This window comes from Aotus nancymaae, unplaced genomic scaffold, assembly GCF_030222135.1.
Source record: "Aotus nancymaae isolate 86718 unplaced genomic scaffold, 86718_ANA_hifiasm-v0.15.2.pri h1tg000067l, whole genome shotgun sequence".
Lineage (NCBI taxonomy): Eukaryota > Metazoa > Chordata > Mammalia > Primates > Aotidae > Aotus > Aotus nancymaae.
In genome coordinates, this window is record NW_026988482.1 from 1,981,703 (window position 1) to 1,996,688 (window position 14,986).

A 14,986-nucleotide genomic window follows, 5' to 3' on the forward strand; every position below is an offset into this window, starting at 1 on the left:
ACCCTATTGTTTATAATAATAAATGTTTGTACCAGCAGTATTTTGGGTCTGTAATTCTGCAGTGGTCTTTAAGGAAAGTATGAAATATGTTTCTAATATGAGTTATTCCTATGTCCATTGTTAAAACAGCCATATAAAATGTACTGCTGGAATGTGGGAGGAGTAGGAGCAGTTAACAGAGATGCTTTATTGTTACCCCAAGTTCTTATCCCACTGGAAATGGGCAAAAGTTTGATGGCCATTGCATTTGCCAGATATTTTGATGACAGAGGCATACCTCACTTAGTTGGCACCCTTTGGTTCAGGAGCCCATGGACATTTGGTTTTTACAAATTCTTGTTTCTTCTTTACCACAAGGCTACACTTTTGGAACGTTTCTGCTAAGCCTCACCTCAGCTCCACTTAAGGTGATGCAACTTGTGCTAGCTGTTTATAAGGCAAAAGGTAAAAAGAAAGGAGTCCCAAGATAATGCTTCCAAATCATTGGGTCTCTGTATTTTTGTCTTCACAGACATGCATGTACAAAAGAAAGCTCCAGGGGAAATGGTGGTGCAGATCTTTGTGCCTTAAAATCTGGGCCTACTGTGAGATAGGAGAAAGGCTTCCTTGGAAAATGTCGGGACCACTGACCTGTATTCAACAGCTCCAGATATAGATTTGACCTAATTAACCTCAGTATTTCTAGCATTTAATCAAGAAAGATCCAATTCCAGCAACTGTAATTTTAAACTGTTTCACTAAGGGCAGCATTAAGATAATTTAGGTAAAAACAAAATTTAAACAAAACAAGGAAAGGCAATGTTAATTGCTTCAGGGAAATGTGTTAACTCCCTCTTCACTGAATGTTCAGTGGTTATTTGTTCTAATTGCTCTTTAGTGACTATTTATTGTGCACATTACACAAGCTGCTCTTTAAAGTTGCTGATTTGGAGATAAGAGCAAAACTGCAAAACTACCAATAAGTTCACCAGACGTAAAGATTGCTGAAACCCTTTCTGTTCTTTAGTCTCTTGACAACTTCTGAACAAAATTATCGATGAATCTAATAACACAGTTCTGCCAAACCCCAATCTGCTACCCTGATATGTACTCAGAATTTAATCTGCAAGTTTTACATAGGTTGGCCTAATTTGCAAAGTTGAAAGAAGTGACTAAATTGTTCCTGAGACTGTAACAACTATTCAAAAAGAGATAATCTTGTCAAGCTGTGATGCTTAGTTATTGCAAGAAAAAAAATTAAGGAAAGGAAGCTTCTGTATGTGTGTTGTAAGTGTTTGGAAAAGGAAGAGCTTCTTGAATTAAAACTGTTTTTGTATTTTCCTTATATTAGAGGAAGCACATTCTAGTATATCCCTTCCATCTCCTGCAACCCCACCCCCACCCCCATACACAAAGCCTGCCCAAGTCTTGTCTTTGGCCTAACTTCTACAACAGGACATCTCTCAGAGAACCTTTCTGCCTCTCCACTGATCCAGAGCCTATCTATTTTTTCAATTCCAGATCAAGCCCTCCTACATCCAACTTCTTCCTGAGTTGCCTTCCAGATTTATCAGCCTATATCAAATCTCCTTTTCACTAAAGCATCATTGTCTCTGTCTCTCATTGTATCTCTTCTTTCTTGGTTGTTTGCTTTTACTAAGCTGTTTCACTTCTCCACTTTTCCATAATCAGAGTATAAACTCCAGAAAGACTAGGAGAGCACTTCCTTTCCTTTCAAACCGAGGAGAGAAGTATTATCGGGAGCTATTCGTAGGGTGTTGTAAGTGCACTAGCACAAATGAGGAGCCAGGAAAGCTCCACAGGAGACACCCCAAAGCAACATTCCTCATATGTGGCCAGGCCTCTCTGTTTAAACCAATGCTCTAGCAAAGGCTCTGGCTCTTTTTGTCTTCCTTCTGCCTGTACTTACCTCTTTTTGTGAAAGCACATTCACCTATTACTCAATCATTTTGGTTTTGCATCACTGATATAACTTCCTTCCTTTCTTTCTTGCAAGAGCAGATAGAACTGGGCTAAGAACAAGTCTGCTACAGGTTTAATGTGATCTCTGCTGTATTTTTATTTTTCTCCTACACCTCTGTATTATGCATGCTGTGGTACTGCTGCATACGGATTGGTTCCAGGTCACTGGCTGGCAAACCTGAACTCCAATTTTCAAATGGTATTTTACTTGGAGACTTCACCGTCTGTTGAGCAAGTATGTTATTTGCGTCAGAACAGATAAATAAATAATAATGCAGTAGACCTACCACCTAGGGATTTGTGTGTTCTGCAAGCAAGTGGTAGCATTATACCTACTTTATGAGCAGGTGGCTGAGGAAGTAGAAATTTATGTATCTTAAAAGCATAGAAATGACCTTCTAGGGTTTTTTTCTAAATTAGAAAAGGAGCTTTCTCACTCGAATAGTACATCAATGCTCACAGCAGCATTATTCACAATAGTGAAAGATGAATGCAACCCAAATGTCCACCAATAGATGGACAAACAAAATATTGTCCCTACGTACAATATTATTAGTCAGCCTTAAAAAAGAAGGAAATTCCAACACACACAACCTCGATGAACCTTGAAGAAATTCCGTGAAGTGAAAATAAGTCAGCAACACAAAGACAAATACTGTATGATTTCATTTATACAAAGTACCTAATGATGTCAAATTCATACAGACAGAAAGTAGACTGGTGGTTGCCAGCTGCTGGAAAAAGGGAGGACTGAGGTGTTACTGTTTAATGGGCCTAGGGTTTCAGTTGCACGAGATGAAAAAAGTCTGCAAATGATGGTTGTACAGCCACGTCAATATACTTAAGGCCATAAACTACACTTAAAATGGTCAAAATGGTAAATTTTGTTAAGTACATTTTACCACAATAAAAAGGGGGTCCTTTTTTGATCAATGTCAATAATACTTTTTTTTCCTCAAAAATAATGGAAAAATGAAAGAGCAAGTAAGCACAGGATCCTGTCCATCTCTTCACTTGGCTCATCCCAGTCTAGTTGTTTCACTGATTGGTCACATAAATAATTTCTACGTAAGGTATTTAATAAAAAAATACGTTGTCTAGAGGAAATGCATTTTAACACCATCTTAAAATTTGAAACTTTTCTTTTTATTTAAATTTATTTTATTTTACTTTAGGTTCTGGGGACATGTGCAGGTCATGCAGGGTTGTTGCATAGATGCATACTATATCCAGCATTTCTCCCCATGTTATCCCTCCCCACCCTTCCCACCCCCTGCTGTCCCTCCCCTAGTCCCCCCAACTGTTCCCAGTGTGTGATGCTCCTCTCCCTGAGTCCACGTGTTCTCACTGTTCAACACCTGCCTGTGAGTGAAAACGTGCGGTTTTTGTTTTTCTGTTCTTATGTCAGTTTGCTGAGAATGATGGTTTCCAGATTCACCCAAGTCCCTGCAAAGGACACCAACTCATTGTTTTTTACGGCTGCATAGTATTCCATGGTGTATATGTGCCACATTTTCTTTGTCCAGTCTATCATTGATGGACAAAGAGCTAATATCCAGAATCCACAAAGAACTAAAACAGATATACAAGAAAAAAACAACCCCATTCAAAAGTGGGTGAAGGATATCAACAGACACTTTACAAAAGAAGACATATATGAGGCCAACAAACATATGAAAAAATGCTCATCATCACTGGTCATCAGAGAAATGCAAATCAAAACCACATTGAGATACCACCTCATGCCAGTTAGAATGGCGATTATTAAAAAATCTGGAGACAACAGATGCTGGAGAGGATGTGGAGAAATAGGAACACTCTTTCACAGTTGGTGGGAGTGTAAATTAGTTCAACCATTGTGGAAGACAGTGTGGTGATTTCTCAAGGATCTAGAAATAGAAATTCCATTTGACCCAGCAATCCCATTACTGTGTATATACCCAAAGAACTATAAATCATTCTGCTATAAAGACACATGCACACGTATGTTCTCTGCAGCCCTGTTTACAATAGCAAAGACCTGGAAACTTTTCTTTTAATTGGCATCACCTTCACATACCAAGTAGGCTTCTACTTAATCTGTTTCTAAATATTTCCCACACTGTTGGTCATCTGAAATTCCATGTGCAGGGACATAAAACTTGTGTTACACAATGAAAAACAGGAAATAATATGCATATAATAACAGGAATGAGAAGAAATGTTCTCAAATTCACTATACCCATGTTGCTCACAGTATAATCTTCCAGCATACTGCATCACAATAACTAGAGAAACTATTAAAAAATCCTATTCCAGACCTATCAAATTGGCATCTGTGGAACTAGGGACTTGTAACCTGCATTTTAAATTTGCTCCTCCAGTTGTATCTATGCACCCTAAAGTTTGAGTGTCAGTAACCTAAACCATAAGTGAGTGATACAACTGTACGGAATATTTCTCCTTAAAAATGCATGAAAAGATAAAAAACCATAAGAGTAATGGGAGTCTGATTGGAGGGCAGAAACACAAGACTGGGTACATCAAAATCAAAATTACAACACATCCTTGCCCAAGCTTTTCTTTTTTTCTTCTTCTTCTTTTTTTTTTTACATGGAGTTGTGCTCTTGTTGCCCAGGCTGGAGTGCAATGGCACAATTTCGGCTCAATGCAACCTCCACCTCCCAGGTTCAAGCAATTCTCCTGCCTCAGCCTCCCAAGTACCTGGGACTACAGGCATGCACCACCATGCCCATTTAATTTTGCATTTTCAGTAGAGACAAGCATCTCTCCATGTTGGTCAGGCTGGTCTTGAACTCCCAACCTCAGGTGATTCACCCGCCTCAGCCTCCCCAAAGTGCTGGGATTACAGGTGGCACTCACTGATTCTTCAACTAAGATAAATAACATCAGAATGATGTCACAGACTTAAACAACAAAGAAGTAAAAGTTTTTATTGGGAGATACACCAAAAGTAATCATCTGTATGAACTGTTTTTGGAGAACTTGAAGGACCCACAGTGTGTCATGTATCACTAGTGTGTTATGGTAGGAACAAAAACGGGGCATCCAGTCTCTTCACATTTTCATCTCTGATCAGCCTGCCCAAACTCAAATACAACTTTGTATTATATAGTGTTTTTACTTCATTTGAATTGCCTAAGTAACCTCTATCTAGGACTACCCAAAGACCCTTACACTTTGCTTCTTTGCAGTTTTGTGCCTTAAATTTTTGAGAATTGTAGTGTCTTGTGGCCACGTCATACGAAAGGTGTCAAAGCCATTAAAGAATGCATGGAGTGGTTTTTGTCTCTTCAGGAACTTCTTTTCCAAAAAATAAAAAAATAGGTAAAAATATTGTCAGTGCTGCAAAAGCCCCAGTGTTCGTTCACACAGCCTTTTTGACAGTCTCACTATGTATCCTACAATAAGAATTTCGGAACGTTATGACTGCAATATGTTTCGAAGTCAATGTGGTTTGCATGATAAGGCTCATTTCTCTTCAACTCTCCTAATGTACATACTGTGCTTTCATTCTGGTTTTTCTTTCTTCCTGTATGTCTACATTTAACTCTTTACCTCCAAATAAAGAATGTCATCTCTCATCATGACTATATAGGAACAGCTCTTTTTTTAAACACTAGTTTCATTTGTGTTCTGTCAGCAACTTCAAAGTATACTGTGAATAAATCACTTTGGAGCATTTAAGGAACTGCCATTCTCACTCCCCACCCCAGACTTGGTGTTTCATATCCATGTCATACTCCCAGGTACTCTGGGTTCAGAAAGAAGCAGCTGTCTGTATAGCATGTGAGGACATCTATCCATGAGACCAGAGAAAGGGAATGGATACACAGGACATTAGGAAGGAAGAGCCTTCAAGTCTTCATGACTGGAGGAATGGGAGAGGCTGGGGAGAAAGGAAAGAGTTCAACTGAAATCAGAGGTTTCAAACTGGTGATAAAGACAATCATGATACCACCAGCAGAGACAGAAAAGAAAAAAACTGGTTTTGAGAGCAAGATGATGCATTTCATTTTAGATATGGAATTTTCAAACTGACAGGATTCCAAATAGAAACATCTGGCAGATAACTGCAGATGCAGTACTGCAGCTAAAAAGAAGGTTGAGACTGGAGATGGTAATGTGATCATTTTCATTTATGCAATGGTTACATCATTATAATAGATGAGATATCCAAAGAGGAGGGAAGAGAGACAAAGCAGAGCATGTGGCTAGATCTTTAAGGAATGAAGAGGAGAAGCCAGTGAAAGAAAGAGGCAGGGAAAAGGTAATCAGAGAAATTGGATAGGAACTGTAGTAGCTCAGAGTTACAGAAGTCAAAGGAGGAAGATAATCAAGAAAGTAGAGATTCAGTTGCATGAAGCAGCAGGAAAAAAAGACCAATGAAAATAAGGATCACAAAAATGTTAGGTGCTTGCCTCGTCAGCACTATACTAAAATCGGAATGATACAGAGAAGATTAGCATGGTCCCTGTGTAAGGAAGACATGCAAATTCATGAAGTGTTCCATATTTATCAGGAGGCTATTGGTATGTTTTAGTAGAGCCAGATTTTAGGGTAATGAGGGAATGGGAAGATGGGTTATGACACCACCAGCAGAAATAGAAAAGAGAAGAATTGGTTTTGAGAGCAAAATGATACATTTCATTTTAGATGTGGAATTTTCAAACTGATGACAGGATATCCAAATAAAAACTAGCCAACAGAAATACAATGTGAACCACATATGTAATTTAAAATGTTCTACTAGCCACATTATTATTTTTAAATCACTCTTCTCTTTAAAATCCTTCAATAGCTCTCCATTTATCTAGAATAAATCTAAATTCTTTAATATATGAAGTCCTCTGAGGATAGTCTCTTTTGCTTCCTCTAGCCCAGCCCCAGCCTGCATTACTCCACAGCCATATTGGGTTCCGCAGGTGCCTTAGGCGTGCCACACCATCTCACATCTCTGTACGTGTTCTCCTCTGCCTATAGTTGCCTGTTCCCCTGACTCCTGCCCCAGCATACCTTTCTATTCCTACTAACCCTTCAAGACTCAGCTTGTGTTTCCTTCTCTGTGAAGTCTCCTCTAAATGCCAAACTAATTCTCCATTTTTAACACCCTGCATCTTTCTTACCGCACTTATCACTCAGCATTGTAGTTTCTGGAAGCAACCAAGATATCCTTTAGTAAGTGAATGGCTAAACATACTGCGGTACATCCATACAATATACTATTCTTCAGTGATTTGAAAAAAGATAAATGAACTATCAAGCCACCAAAGACATGCAGGAAACTTAACTGTATATTGCTAAGTGAAAGAAGGCAGTCTAAAAAAGCCACATACTATTTATTAACATCCTTGAAAAGGTAACACTATGAGCACGGTGAAAGCTTAGTGGCTGCCAGGCTTAGGGAGGAGTGGAGGGATGGTGGAGCAGAGATTTGGGAGGGTGATGAAACTATTTCGTATGATACTGTAATGGTGAACACATGCCATTATACATTTCTCAAAACTCAGAACTTTACAAAACACATATGTTCATTGCAACACAGTTTACAATAGCAAAGACCTGGAACCAACCCAAATGCCCACTGATGATAGACTGCACAAGGAAAATGTGGCACATATACACTATGGAATACTATGCAGTCATAAAAAATGATGAGTTCGTGTCCTTTGTAGGGACATGGATGAATCTGGAAACCATCATTCTCAGCAAACTGACACAAGAACAGAAAATCAAACACCGCATGTTCTCACTCATAGGCAGGTGTTGAAAAATGAAAACACATGGACACAGGGGAGCATCACACACTGGGGTCTGTTGGAGGGAGTTAGGGGAGGGATAGTGCGGGGGTGGGGAGGTTAGGGAGGGATAACATGGGGGGATATGCCAGATATAGGTGACAGGGGGATGGAGGCAGCAAACCACCTTGCCATGTGTGTACCTATGCAACAATCCTGCATGATCTGCACATGTATCCCAGAACCTAAAGTACAATTTAAAAAAAGAGTGAATCCTAATGTAAACTACAGACTTTTGTTAATAATAATGTGTCAATATTGGTTTATCAAGCGTAATCTAATTTAAGAGAAGTGAACTGTTAACACAGGCAGTGTAAGAAGCCATAACATTTTGGAGGGCTGGATTACTAGAGGACTTGTCTTAATAGTTCATTTATCTTACAGTAGATTACACTGTCCTTAAGAGCAGGAATCATATCTCTTTGCACTTTTGAATCAACAAGGGCGCCTAGCAGAATTCTATAGCACAGGAATCGTCTATCTATCTACCTACCTACCTACCTAGTCACTGACTTATGACTGAGGAGTAAAAACAACCCTACCATATTTGTCAGGTTTGAGCTTTTCCTTTATTTGGAAGGTGAAAATCCACCTTTTGACTTTCATAAACTGAATCCCTAATTCCTACTACAGAACTCTTATGTAATGTTAATTATAACATTTATATTCTTAGCTGTTTTATCTACCGTATTTCCCTGAAGACTGGCACATATTTTTTAAGCTTGTTGTTGGAAGGAACTGAAAGGAAGTATGCTACACATATGACAGGATACACCTAGTGACACTATGGCTTACATTTTTTTTCTTAGGTTGGGGCAATCCAAATATATTGTTTGATTAGCACCATTAGCAGATATTGTGGTTCAGAAGAATGTGGCAATCACATATTTGTTACTAGTTTGAACTGTAGTCCAATATAAAACAGTACTGTAAGCTTAGAGCCAAGGAAAGCCAGGAGAGATGAGAAAAGTATCTTGACTAATTTAGTAAAGTATTCTCTATTCAAAGCATAAATAATATTTTGCTTCATGTTGACTACTGAATATAATCCACAGCCTCAAGCTAATATTGAATAGTCACTGTTGTTAATCCATTACATATGTTCAATGTAGTTAATCTTTTAAATGTTGTATCACTAAAAAAGCTCATCAGGGCTCATCAATTCAGACTAATTGAAGAAAAACCTAACATGGTAAAAAGTGTGAATGATAAATCATCTTAAATTAATCTTAATACCTAAAATATACAGAATAATTACATGATACCTAGTTGACTTCTTCAGAACTTGCTTCAGTGAATAAATTTGAAATTAGCATACTTGTTGCTGTGTCCCTCTGAACTATACAAAGACCTATGGAAAATCTGTTCTTCTAAATCATGCGACGTAAATTCACTGAGTGTAGATTTCAGTGTGCATCTTAATTCGTTTATTCACAAAAATTCAAGGAGTCCTCTTTCTAAGATCTGGAGAAGTGAAAATATAAATTTTTAAGAGCATAATGATACTTACCTAGAGATACTATGGGTAAGAAAAATGCAGGTTTCCACCATGGTTGCACTAAAAGGTAGTTTCTGTGAGTGGTAGACTAGAAAATAATCCAAAATCTTAAATTAAGTCCCCACTCATGTAGATGCCAACAGCTTTCAGTTCCCTTCATCACAGACTTCCTAAAATTCCATGTGTTGCAAAAATTCTAAAATCGTAACATGATACTCAATTGGGCATTAACTAACAAGCAATAACTCTTCAAATGGCAAATCTTATTTTGTCTTTTAAAATTGCTGCATTTTCCACTTATTCTGAATACTAAAATGAATGAAGTATGTATCACTCTAGCTCCTGGCAGAAAGAGATGGCTCACTCAAACTGTATAATTGAGAAGAATTTAATAGAGGCACTATTTATAGAAATATGGGAAGCACTAAGGGAAATCAGTTAAGGATAATGTTCTGTTCTAGGGCTTGCACTTGTGAGACGGTAAAACTCCCCTGGATCTGACGGTGTACAGGGAGAAGATGGCTACTGACATTTGGAAAGGAAAGGACACTTGACAAGACCAACAGCCTTTAAAAGAGGAACCATCCAACCTATTGTGATCTAGCAGGGAGAGCCCCTAGAGTATTTATGTTCTGACCTCCCTTTCTGGGGAGATTTCCACTGGCTGAACACAATCAGAAGCCAGAGGGCAAATGTGTTATTTGATACAATCCTTATAGGCAAGTCCCCTGGGGCACAGAGAAGGTTGAAAAAAAAAGTAGAGAGTGAATCTGGAGAGAAAGTAGGAAATGTTCAAAGTAGTAGCACTCTTTTGCTCCAGGTAACAGAAAATATAATCAAGCTTGTCTAAGCAAACAAGGAGGGAATTCATTGACTTGTGTATCTGAAAAGTACAGGAGTACCTCTATCTTCACACCCAGCTCAGCTTGATCCAGAATCTCAAAGGATGTCCCTGGGATTCAGTATCTTTCCATCTCTCAGCTCTGTTCTCTTCCATGTAGACTTCACTCAAAGCCTCCACGTGGTAGCAAGATATCTGATAGTAGTTTCAGCTTGATATTCCAAAAAATAATAATAATAATTATAATAATTAAATTAAATTAAACAAATAAAACTTAGGTTCTTTCAACACTTTAATCAGAGACCCTGGGCTTGACTACTGTTGTTCTAAATCAAGTCACCTGTCCATTCCTAGGCCAATCAATTTATTCATAAGTATTAAGCAAGATGATTGCCCTGTCCTGAGTCACATGCCTATCTTTAGACTCAATGCTACAGGCCAACCACAGACCAAGGTCAGAGATGGAGGAAGGGTGAGCCCTTGGGTACTGTTACCAAAATTAGGAAAAATAGATGCTAGGCAACCAAAAAACAACAAATGACCACTAAAGTCTACAATACTGCATTTGGAATCCAATTCACCTCTTAGCTCTCAAGTATCATGATGTTCAGGAATATAAGAGCCTATCAGTTTAGGCTAAGTAGCATTTAAAAATATGGTGACAATTTCTACCTTCTGATTTCCACATTTTATGCCAATAAAGATGTGAAACAAATATTTATATCTATATCTATATATTTATATATAGATATATGTATATATAAAACTTGCCATATGCAACAATTTGATTTGTTGTGCTATTAAATATTTCTATTGCCTTTCCCAATTTTATAAGCACTTTCCACAACATAAGCATTCTCTTTAGGCTGCTAACCCCTGAAAAAAGAAAGCCATTTCTATTTTTGTTGTTAGTTATATTTTCTTCCCATATTAGTATAGGAAGATGAATTAATGAGTCAATTTGATGTTAATTATAAAATGACACTTTGGGCTATACTCTGAAAAGGAAGTGTAATTTCTTTCCCAAGATGAAAGGTTATGAAAACTAACGATCACACAGTCACAGAAATTTAAAGCTGGAAATTCACAAGTTATTTTAGGCATTAAGAACCAACAAAATCCAAGTGACCCTAAATTAGATAGCATTTTATAATAACATCTTGTATAAATGTACGTTTATGTCCCAGAGAAACTACAGTATGATGAGACAGCAATGGCAGAGCTGCTGCATTTTAACCAGAAACAGTACTACATGAACTTGCAACTCGCAGTGAATTTTTCCAAGTGAGTGGCAAGGAACTCTTAGAACTGCGCTTCGATGTGTATTTTCCTTAAATCATCCTGATGTTTAGAGAAGAAAAGCTTTAACCAAGTAGACACAGCATTCCACTTTCTCAGATCATCACACTGATAGGGTAGATGGAGATTTTTTATTGCAGCTGCATATTTGCTGATAAGACAAAGTGAAGTATCCAAGTATTTAATCATTACATCCTTAAAATGGTAGAGAAGATCATTTCTTTTTAGCTGTCTAGGATGCTTCTCTTACCTTTCCTTTCAATAACATACCTACATACTACTTTGTAATTGCTTACCTACACAAAGTGCATTCGCTTCTCACAGATTTGTTGGCTGGTTTCATGTTTCTCTACAGAAATAAGTACGTTTCTAAAACTATTCAGTAATGAATCTAAAGCTACATGTTTAGAAGATCAATTGGAGAGCAGGATATCATTTTATTTTAGTCTGTTTAACAAGAAACAAACTGAGATGTACCAAAACGAAACACACTGAGACGTACAAAAATAAATAGTACACTTAGCACTACTTAAGATTGCCTTCTTTTTGCCCTCTTCCTCTTCCCTAGTTGTTGCTGAGCTAAATGCCACCATGCCATCCTGAGAGAAGAGCGTGTACTTTGAATCTTAACCGTTCTCATATCTGTTTTCCCACTGTGTTGACCATCTACTGAGATGTGGCAGCATTTTCTTCTGATCTTACCACATCTTCCCTAGGGGTTTCCTCATCCAGGCTGAGGAAACGAATAATTCTCCTCCAAGTCTGTGGAGTACTCCTTTCTCATCTATATTCTGTGCCCTTTCTTTCTTGTGGACATAGAGAAACATCCACCGCTTTTTCACATACCTCTTGGACTCCACAGGGTCCCAGGTTGTCAGCAGGTATTCACTGTGCCAAAGCATGATTTACGCATTTTCTGATCCATTTGTTTCAAGTTGCTACAGCATGGTAAACCTCGGCAAGCCTACTAGAGCTCCAGAGAGAGAGTGTAAGACACAGAGACGAGACCCATCAGAGGAAGACGGGGAGAAGAAATTTACCTCCACTCTCTTCCTTCCTTGTACTTGCACCAGAATTTATTCCAAGGCAGAAACCAACAGAAAAAAATGCCGAAGTTCTTTTTCCTTTCTTCTGTCTCCATTCCTACTCTCAATTTTTAGACATATTTATAATAGCTCTTGAAAAGTCCAAGTCCATTAATTTCACCTGTTTCTAGAACTGTTACTATTGATAGATTTTTTAACCTGGTTATGGGTCACATTTTCATGGATTTTTTTGTTTATCTAGTAACTTGTCATATCTATATATGTATTGGATAGCTGAATTACATTGTTTATTTTGAAGCTTCCTTTTCAACGTTGTTAAGAAGGGTCTAGAATAGATTTTACTCTAAGGCTAGTTTTAGCCCTTCTTCTTAGGACTAAAACCAAGAAGGAGTACGGCCTTTTGGGGATCTCTAATGAATTGCATGAGTGTTCCACAAGGTCTTTCCACCCTCGTCGCTTAGAATTCAAACTGTGCCAGCCCTGTAAAATTCTGGTATTTGTTCAGCTTGCAGCCTTCCAGTAGTTACACTTTCCCTTGTATTTGTTCTTTGGCCTTGTGGAGTCTCACCCCATATTTGTGCAGTTTAGTTATCGAATACTGAAAAAAAAAAACAAAAAAAAACCTATGCAGATTTCTGGAGTTATTTCCCTGCTTAGCTCTCTCCTCTATGGTCTTCAACCCATAGATTTCAGCTGTTTGCGCCTCTCCAAATTCTAATATCTGTCTCATCATCTCAGCAAGGCTGCCATGCTCTGTCTGGGTTTCATCTCTCTGCTCCTTTGCCCGGTAAGTATTTCTCACAAGAAAACTTGGCAATAATAGCAGTTATCTAGTTTATTTTCTTCTCTCAGACAGTACTATCCTTCATGGCCTGTTATCCAATATCTGAAAGTGGTTGTTTCATATAATTTTGTTGTTTCCTTCTGTGGCAGGGGATTTGTTTATAGCGAAAGAGTTAGTCTAGTACCCGTTAGTCATAGCTGCAATCAGGAGTCAAGGCTTTTGATTTTCTTCATGTATACTATTATTGAAAGTCCCCAAAACAATAGTTATCCTTCTATGGTAAGTGCCCAACTGAGAAAAGGATCACCATTTAATCATGTAGGCCAGGAAAAAAAATCGCAATTCCTAAGTCATGCCACCATACCTTATCCCCAGTTGCCATAGGTCTGCAAACTAGAATTATTGTCAAATTTTATTACTACTGCAATGACTATCATCCAGGTATGTGACATGCTAAGATACGGCTGGAAGACTGATTGATAATACAGGGCAAAAGATAACTTACTGGAACAGAAGAGAAGATGGATACAGGAGCTAGAAATGACTTCCAGAAAAACAAACAAACAAACAAACAAAAAAACTAAGTACTGCTCTTTTCCAATTAAACAGAAAAGAGTTCCTTAGGGAGCTGGTATTTGACGACTGCATGGTCTTTAAGAAAATAAAACACAGTGTCTGGAAGAGAGTAAATGGATGCTAAAGTGAGGAAGATCTAAAAGAATTTTCATACCTCCCTCCAAGACCTAAGATGTGATATGGTAGGGCCAGCATTAGAGAGGAAGTGTGCCATATGCCCCAAGTGAGTATGGGTTTTGCATGGATCTTAGAGAAACTGAAATGAACACCTATGATAGAGCTTCAGGAAAATTCAAAGTTCCATACAACCTAAATGGACAAGCATGCCAAAAATATCACATATGGGTTCTCAGAATAGATAAGGCATCAATGTTTCAAAAAGACAAACAGGTTTGTAAAAGACAGACTGCCCAGAAATATCTCAGCAGCAACATGCTGTCAATTCACTTAGTATTATCTATATAAAGTCTGTCTCCAAGTTCAACTCTCTTGCTCCAAGAGCAGTGGGAAGAGAGTTTATGTAAACCAAGACTATTCCATAAAACAAATATCCTAGTAAATGGTACAGAAATTTCACTGATACAGTTTGCACAACACTAGCTCCAAGGGTCCTACAGAGACTATTCTGTTATGCAATTCAGAAAATGAGTTATCTTTAAATTATCCTAAAATAAAAGGTAATGGCAACAGCTTAGAAATATTTAAATTATGCAGAGATAATCAAGGTGATGGTATTTATTATTGTGAAATTATACTATTTTATTGTGAATTTTTTTCTTCCCTAAATTTTTAAATTATAAAAAGGTACTAGTTATTTTATTCTGTGGAGCTGATAAGGCTATACAAAACAGCATACTTTTCCTCCACAGGTTTATAATTAAGGAAGATTCCTCAGGATGAAAACAAAACCAGCAATAACCACTCACACTATCTTTTTTCAACTGGGATTTGTCTATGATTTGTTCATTACCCAGTTCCCAGCACCTACAGCTATTTGGAACAAAGAGATAGTCAAATAAATGTTAGGTGAATTTCTAAATTACAGTTCTCATATTCATGCTAGTCACCATGATGCCAATGAAAATGAATACGATAAATTCTGGATTATTGGCTAATGAAAAGTCACAGAAAAAAATAACAACAAAAACATAGACAAACAATGTTCCTAACATAATGATGTTT

General features: G+C 37.7%; 1 non-coding gene across 1 annotated transcript; it reads left to right on the forward strand.

The window, feature by feature from the left end:
* The first annotated feature begins 6,376 nt into the window (after positions 1 to 6,376).
* On the forward strand, positions 6,377 to 6,481 carry LOC135270898 (U6 spliceosomal RNA). Its single transcript, XR_010339052.1, has one exon. It is a non-coding gene; the product is annotated as a U6 spliceosomal RNA (small nuclear RNA).
* Positions 6,482 to 14,986: the final 8,505 nt, after the last annotated feature.